We start from the raw sequence: 9,161 nt of genomic DNA, 5'->3' as shown, positions 1-9,161 counted from the left end.
TATTTTAATTCCATACCGACGATTTAACCTTTTCTTCTTTTGATAGCGATTTAATAGTCAGAGCTATTGATCTTATTGCATTTTATTTAAGAAAACACCATAAGAATGTATGTACTTTGGGTTTGTCTCTACTTTTCTTAGCATGCTCCTGGTTTTATGATTTAATATTCATATTATATCGATTCTTTCCTTGATGGTATAGTCCTTTTCTGAAATGCACTTTTAGCTCCACATGACAGTTGGTGAGTATTTTAGCAACTACCTACAATGTCATAGCTATAGGGTTTGCCATATTATATTTGCTCTTTGCAAAGATTGTATAGTTTTGCGATCTGTTTTATACCCATTCACTTCGAATAGGGAGAGGATGGGCTTCTGCTAGAGTAGCTCGGTAATACCACCCAACCGGTACGGTATGTAGGCACTTGAACCTGTCTTTGATATAATTAATACATATATAATTACTGTATGCGCTATCGTATTGAATCATTGCATTTATTCAGTGATATGGGCTACGCTGCAAATAGTTATTACATTTATTGCAGTCTTATCTGCATGCAATCATTGTGGTTTAGTTGAAAGGGACTTGAAGAGGCGTTACCCTCATCTAATCGCTTGATCAAAAGAGAAATTTCGAGGACGAAATTTAATCCTAGGAGGGGAGGATTGTAACACCCGAAATTCTTCCCCTATTCCATGTTAAGGTATTTTATTTATTTACTTATTTATTTATTTATTTTCATTTCTTCTTTTAGCCTACCTCATCTTGTAGGTCTCTTAGGCCTTCCTTTGATAAAGATATGTTTTTTTATAGATTTCATTATTGTTTATTTGTTGGGGAGATCTCCCCTTGATTTCTGAAGAGTGGGGGGGTCTACCTACAACCTTGGTACCATACCCTGATAGCTGGATGGTGCACTCTTCCCCTGGTGGTTTCTTTCTTTCCATTTTAGATTTTGGGTCTAGGTTCTTGTGAGGGAGGAGAACTTAGAGAGGGATTTTGATTTGGACCTTAAGAGAGAAGAGAAAACCCTTCCGTTGGCGGTGTATTGGAGTGAACCCACTTGGAACCGGTTGTTTGGAGAAGTGAGGACGGACCGCCACTCGYCGGAGCTTCGACCAGCCTTCACGACAGCAGCAGCGAGCGGCTGCGCTCGTTCGCTGTTTCCCCAACCTTCTCAGCAGCAAGCATACAGCCAGCAGCAGCAGCAACAGCTGCATACAACAGCAAGTAGCAGCCGGCAAGCTGCAGCAAGCACAACAACCTGTTGTGCCCTTCGTTGCCTCGCCAAGTCCATCAACGCCTGTAGTCCGTGTTTTCTGCCGTTCCCCGACTAAACAGCGGCATCCAGGCCGTGTGCGGACTACCTGTGCCAAGCCAAACAGCAGCTGCAGTGGCTGCTGTTCTAGTACCCTTCTTTGCCCAAACAGCAGCAGCAGGAAGCGATCTGCCCGTGTCTTCCTCGTCCAACGACAGCAGCAGYAGGAAGCAAACCRCCTGCGTTTTACTCGTTCAACAACAGCAGCAACAAGGAAAGGAGCTGCTRCGTGCTTTTYTGCCGGAACCGAAYAGCAAACARCACACGTGCTGTGTTGTTTCCGCCGTCCTGCCCAGTTCCGCAGCTGCTATTCTTCTTGAAGCAGAAGTGCCACCTTACCGCCTCGAGTTCCTACTGTCTATCGTTAATCCCGGAGTCCGGGATTTCCTTTAAATCCTACTATGTGAGTCCATTTCCACCTTGGTTTTTAAGGCTTTATACATGGGTGATGTTGCAGACATGCTTACCTCCGATATTAACTGTGGGATCAACTGCCTAGTTGGGAATTAAAGATTACTCTTAGGTAAAGGAACTAACTTAGGAATTCATTTATATTGTTAAGAGGAGTTTGGGGAAAGGGCTTTAACTACATGTTAAAATACTTATGTAGAGATACCAATAATCTTAAAACTCTAAAAAAAAAACCCCAGCCCTTTTGTGGAAGCACTTATTTACCAAATGGAGTTATTTCATTCAGTAAGGGCAGGTACAATACCTTACGGTTGAATAGGTACCAATATACTTAAAGCACCGAATTTCAGTATATAATTGTTATGAACCGTGTATGTTAAATGAAGGTCRTTCCTTGGCATATTTGAGAAGGATGGTGTAAGTTGGATTTAGGCATTGTGATGATTATGTAATTTCCAAATCACCTTCTCGCTTTCACTCGGAAATAGGCATTGTGATGATTATGTAATTTCCGAGATAAAGMGCTTAAGATCACGCTCGACTAAATGACTGGTTTAGGTTGATGTCGATGGTTTTTATACCGGTAAGTGATGCTCTATAACGTTAATCTATGGCTTATTTTGTGTTCAGTCATAATAAATGGTAAATCGGGTCTCCCSCGTCATCTTCGGATGTCTTGACMCTCCCACGTATTATTTATGACTCATTTTCTATATATATAAATATCGTGCGATACTACGTCTTTATTTATATTTATATAATGCATGTATATCGTTTTATTTTATTCGTGGGAAGGATGGTSTAAGTTGGTGATAGGCATTGTGATTATTATGTAATCACCAAATCATCCTCTCACTTTCACTCGGTARTARGCATTGTGATTATTATGTAATTACCGAGGTAAAGAGCTTATGATCACGCTCGACTAAATGACTKGATTAGGTTGATGTCGAAGGTTTATACCGATAAGTGATGCTCTATAACGTGGATCTATGACTTACTTTGTGTCTRTCATAATCAACGGTAAATCGGGTCTCCCCCGTCATCTTCGGATGTTTTATTGTCCCACTATGAGTTATTCCGGTCTTACTGTCTCTATTCCTGTTTAAAGTTACGTCAACTATTTGCATGTACATTATTATATATGTTCCTTTATGTTTACGTAAACTCTTTGTTTTGGACTCATTAGGCGTAAGCCTAACCCTCTCTCTTTCTTGTTATATTTACTTGTTAGGTTCCTTTAGCGGTGGGACTCTAAAGGGTCGAGAGGAGCGTTGGTTYGTGAAAGACTCTTTTGTATTTATAGGCTTGTTACTTTCGAGCGTTGCGCCTTGATGTTACGACTTTTTGGAGATTGAGAGAGATACCTGTCTTTAATCTAGAAAAGAAAAWTCTAGATTAGTAGGTTGTTATTTATCTTCTCTATAGCGGAATTGTAATCGCTATACTATTACTTTTGTTGGTTAAATTTTATATAAAGATCCTGGCTCTCGTTAATTATTTTCGTCTTAAATTACCTTTTAATGTGTTGAAAGTTTAGGGTGTTACATAGAAGTCCATTAAATAGCAGTTATGAGTCAGTTATTATGCATCGGTTACAAGAGTCATGTATGTTTGCTTGGCACTGATTCTGCTTGTATATAAGTATATCGTGTATACTCTGGTTTTAGACACAATCAATAGAATTTTTTTCAGTTTACATAAAGTCTTGTTTGTTGTGATTGTGTTCCAATGGATATGATGAATGATTCATCTCTAACACATCAACCATTAACGGTGAGAATTATCCTTCCTGGTGCCGCTCAATGAAAATGGTGATTTCTGTCAAAAATAAGCTAAGGTTTCATAGATGGAATCCTAACAAAACCTAAAGTTTTAGATGTCGTCAATATGAACTTTTGGATGAGAAACAACGACATCGTAACTTCTTGCATCCTCAATTGTGTATTTAAAGATATTTCTAGAAGAGTGGTTTTTACTTATTCGACTCGAGAAATTTGGATGGATCTGCAAGAAAGATTCCAAGAATTCGTCATGAAATCATGAGTATTAATCAAAATGAAGATCCAATAGCAATTTATTACACTAAGCTCAAGTCATTGACCAAAAAACTCTATCAATACCGACCAGTTTACACTTGCAGACAAGAAAATTGTGAAGCTATCAAGCAGATTAACTCATACTTTTAATCAGAATATATTATGAATTTTTTGATCGGATTAAATAATTCTTTTTCTCATATTCATAGTTAAATTTTTGTTATGGATCTTTACCTCTTATTAACAAGGTTTTTGCCTTAATAGTTTAGGTAGAAAAACAAGAAAAAAATTCACAAGTAACCTAATAACCTAATAGCTTAATAACCAAAATAGTCACAAAAAAACACCTCGAAGCACCGTTCGGTGCATGAAGGACTGAAAGAGTGAAAGGGCTGAGAAGTAGAACCCATGTCATGAAAGTGAAAGGCAGAACCGAGAGTGATTGAGAGCGTCACAGATTGGGACTCGTGAGATGGAGAGGTCATGGCTAAGGGGAAGACAGACATAGAAAAATGCTGAGAGCAGATGTTGGAGCCAAAAGCAAGAGTGTCATAGATCAGCTTAAGAGCGAGTAGATAAATTGGAAAACACAACCTAGTAAAACACATAGAAGGGTTGGGGTTTGATGCCCTTGGGCGTCTGCTGCCCTGGGCGACCACCCATCTTGCCCAGTACGCATGGTAATTGTTTATGCCAAAAATCACACCGAGTATAATCTCTGTCACAAAATTGTTTATGCTAAAAATTATGCTAAACAGACAACTTAAGGTTTCAAATGTGGAGCATTTTAATAATTAAAGATCGATCAACTTCAAAATCAACACTCATTGGAAACAAAAAAAAATGAAAATGATGAACACAAGTAAATTGGTGACGCAAAAAACCCTTAAACAAGGGAAAAAACCGTGGACAATACTCATGACCGTCGATGCACTATGAACGTCAATAAAGGACGTCGTCTTTTTGTACAATTACAATAACATAGATAATATTCAGACAACGGTCGTGCAAAATGACAAAGAGTAAAAATTGTTTGTGTGAGTGAGCTTGATACACGTAGAGCTTCAAATGATCAGAGGGTTGTTTCTTGAGATCTTTTGGCCTTTGTAAGTGATGCTTGTATCTATTCCAAACATAATCCTCGACCAAGGGTCGAGAAATCTTATGGTCGATGATAACCATGACCCTAGGTATTACNATAATCCTCGACCAAGGGTCGAGAAATCTTATGGTCGATGATAACCATGACCCTAGGTATTACGATCGTGGACCATATGATTCATGGTCGTAGCCATCGTGGTCGATGGAAAACCCCCGTTGAGGGAAATCCTCATCAGTTAAGGGAGGTAATTTTCACCAAAACAATAATNATGATTCATGGTCGTAGCCATCGTGGTCGATGGAAAACCCCCGTTGAGGGAAATCCTCATCAGTTAAGGGAGGTAATTTTCACCAAAACAATAATTGTACCCGACCCGTTGGGGAACCAGTTCACCCGCCTCGACTAGAACTGGGGATTCCCCGTACAACAGGGTCGGGGATAGGGATCCCCTATTGTCTAAACCAGGGCGAGGTAATGCATTTCCCAACTCGCCCCCTCCCCATATATTGTAACACCCCAAGATCCACATTTGCATATAACCATGTATTTCATATATTAAGAAACACAATATTACACATTCGGTCCCAAAAAGTACAAGAAACTACATTACAAAGGTAGCTAACAAGTTTTTCCATATCATTCTTGTACACCACTTATATGTATAACAAGTATTCAAGATCAATCGATAACAACTCTTCTTCACAATCCAAGTTAGCACAAAAGGAGATTCACATTTTCCCCTTTCCTTTATCTCTTGATAGTATCAGACCTATAATGCACATTTTTGAAACACAAGATGAGGACTAGACCTTGAGGTTTAGTGAGAAATCCCTTTTTTGCAATTACAGGGTGAAAATCACCAAAACATGTTATAAAATCATATTTGTAATTATACAAATATATATATAACCTTTCGACATAACATATTCAAGTATTGTATTCAAATACCCAATATCTTGAAAATTATCCCATGGTAGAACTTATCGCATTGTATAGGGATTTATAAAAACTTCCTCGCATCACACAGAACGAGACCACCCAGAGCCCCTCTAATCCACCAACTCGAGCAAAGCCGAACTTAAAACAAGGCTACTAAAAGTTTACCAGAAGCAAGGCTTTACAAAAACTCATGACCAACCAAAAACCCTCTGGATGTTCAGAGCCCCTCTGGTTCATCAACCGAAAGTTCAAGATAAAGACACTTAGAAACATGGCTATCTCGAAGCAAAATTAACACAATGCATGGTCAACCAGAGGCCCTCTGGACGGCCAAAGCCTCTGGTTCGCCTAACTAGAACTTCTGAAAACAAAAAATGTGATACTTTGAAAGAAAATGAATTTTGGATACAACCAGAGCCTTCTGTTTAACCATGAAAATCAACCAGAGCCCTTCTGGTCCTATACCGAAGGTTTGAACATTTTCCCAAGGACTTAACGAACAAAATAGAAGTAAACCATCTAGAGGCCAAGTCAACTAGAGGCCCTCTGTACGACCAGAGCCCTTCTGGTTGAACTATACTCTTGGCTCTAAGTGCCAATATAAAAACTAAGTTTGAAAATGGTTTTTAATCCAAAAGCATTTAGTTATAAAACGGCTTGGAACTAAGAGCCTAGATACATGTTCAAACACAACTTGTATACATAGCTCGGTCACAGATCTCAGACACATATCTCAACTTCCAAACATAAAGCCTCTAAATAGCACATGCAAAGCCTCTGGATTCAAGATATGTTAAAATATTTGAAAACGATCTTAGAGCCCAATTAAAACCTGAGGCCCTCTAGTTGAACATGAAAACCAACCATAGCCCCTTTGGTTCCTCATCAAACCACTCATTTTATCAAAATAACTTGAAGTAAAGCCATCCAAAACCAGATCAACCCAGAAACATGGTTAATTCAAAAGCATGACCACTCAAAGCCTCTATGGTTATAAAAAAATTTCCTCCTCGTCATAATAACATCTTTATCTCATCATTTGGAAATGACAACCTAAGTTCTCGCATCACACAGATGCGATAATTCAAGATCATCGCATCACACAGATGCGATAATTCAAGATCATTGCATCACAAGGATGTGACAATGAAGCATATGATCAAAACCCATATTTTACAATTGTCACCCTTATCATACACCTCTACTTGATATGCCACCCTTATCCCAATATACACATCTCCTTGATATGCCACCCTTATCTCAATATACACATATCTTTGATATGCCACCCTTATCTCAATATACACCTCTCCTTGATATGCCACCCTTATTTCCACATAAGATATAATCATAATAAAATCCATCATTTTTGCCAATAATGACATCAAAACAGTTCCATAACAGAAACTCATATAAAGAACCTTACGGTTCTATACCCAGATTTATCATCAAGCTCAAACAGCTTCAAGAAACAGTTTTATCACATTTCCATATAAGAACCATACGGCTCAATATTTCAAATACCAAATAAAGATAGTTTATAAAATAAAACTCACCTTGTTTTCACGTATACGAAGATAAATTCACACAACAACAACTTCCAAAAATAAACACAAAATCAACTTCTTCTTACAAATTCACGTAGGATTTCACACAAGAGAACACACAGTGAATATTTTCTTTCTTTCTCTCCCAAAATATTGAGATAAGATAAGATCTTATCTATTATTTTTATCACTATTTAACTCACAAGCGGTGGAAGGTTTAATATTTTTAAAATCATACATTAACATTCTCCCATGAGATATAACAAATATCTCATGCATGAAGCCTTAAGGCGGTGTGATTATTTTAAACATTTAAGCACATAGACAAGTTAAATCCCTCCACTTACCAATACCTTTCAAACATCATCCCTGAACGTTTATAACTAAAAATCCGGTTCTCTCTCTCTCTCTCTCTCTCTCTCACTCTCTCTCTCTCTCACACACACACACACATATATATATATATATAGGTGGAGGTTCAAACGAGAACATCTTCATTTTACGAGAACATCCTAATCACATGTGATAATACACTTGAAGGGACTTGGTGGTGTATGGATGTCGTGCCTTGCGACTTAGGTTACACCAAAGATCGTCTGCGTCTATGATTTAGTATCACATGTGATGGTCTTGATGGATTATAGTATCACATTAATAACACATTTATCATATGTGATAGTACATGTGAGGGGGTTTAGTGGTGTAAGGACGACTTGGCCTACAACCTAGATCGCGTCAAAAGTCGTCTACGTCTCTGATTTAGTATCACATGTATATTATATCTATTGAAATAATAGTATCACATGTGATTGTTTATGGTAAAAATGTGTTCTCGCGTTCTCGTAAAATAAAGGTGTTCTCGTTTGAATCATTCCCTATATATATATATATGTGTGTGTGTGTGTGTGTGTGCACAATCATTTGTTAAACAAGTAAATAGTATTAACTTTATTAACCGATATAAGCCTTTCATTTCTTTAATCAAACTGTTGTGATTAATGAGAAGTTATAATCTATAAAAAAAAACATTAAATTATATTAAATGAAAGTCATTTTTGGGACAAATTGTTTTTATTTTTGGAAAAAAAAATCATATTTTATATGTGTGAAAGATAATCAATAATATTATTTAATAATTTTTCATTTTTGGAAGATATTCACATATATTTTTGGAAAATAATCAATAATAATATTTAAATCATTCTTGTTTAAAGATAAAATCAGAAAGTTCATAGGCGAAATTAAAAAGTGAAACAATGATTTTTGTTCATATGTGAAACCAGATAATCAAAGTTCATAGGTGAACCAAAAAGTCAAACAATGATTTTTATCTAAAGTTCGTAAGTGAACCAGATAATCAAACTTCATAGGTGAACCAAAAAAGTGAAACACTAATTTTTATCTAAAGTTCATAGGTGAAACCAGAAAGTGAGTCAGTTCATATGTGAAATTAAAAATTTGGTAGGTGAAACAATCAAGTGAATGAGATAATTAAGGAATGTAATAATCAAGTGAATAAGATAATTAAAGAATGTTATAATCAAGTGAATAAGATAATTAAAGAATGTTATAATTAAGTGAATGAAATAATTAAAGAATGCAATAATTAAGTAAATGAAATATTTAAGAAATGTAATAGCAATATATAAAAAAGACAAAAATTATCAGGTTAACGAAGTTAATACTAATTGTTTGAACAAAAGAATGGAACCCCCCCTCTCTCTCTCTCACTCTCTCTCTCTCTCTCTCTCTATATATATATATCTTTTTATAATTTTCAAAAATCCTAATTCTTTTTACTATT

Source organism: Cynara cardunculus, assembly GCF_001531365.2.
Source record: "Cynara cardunculus var. scolymus isolate 2C chromosome LG 13, CcrdV1, whole genome shotgun sequence".
NCBI lineage: Eukaryota > Viridiplantae > Streptophyta > Magnoliopsida > Asterales > Asteraceae > Cynara > Cynara cardunculus.
The sequence above is the reverse complement of the archived record's forward strand: the minus strand, read 5'-3'. Positions refer to the sequence as shown.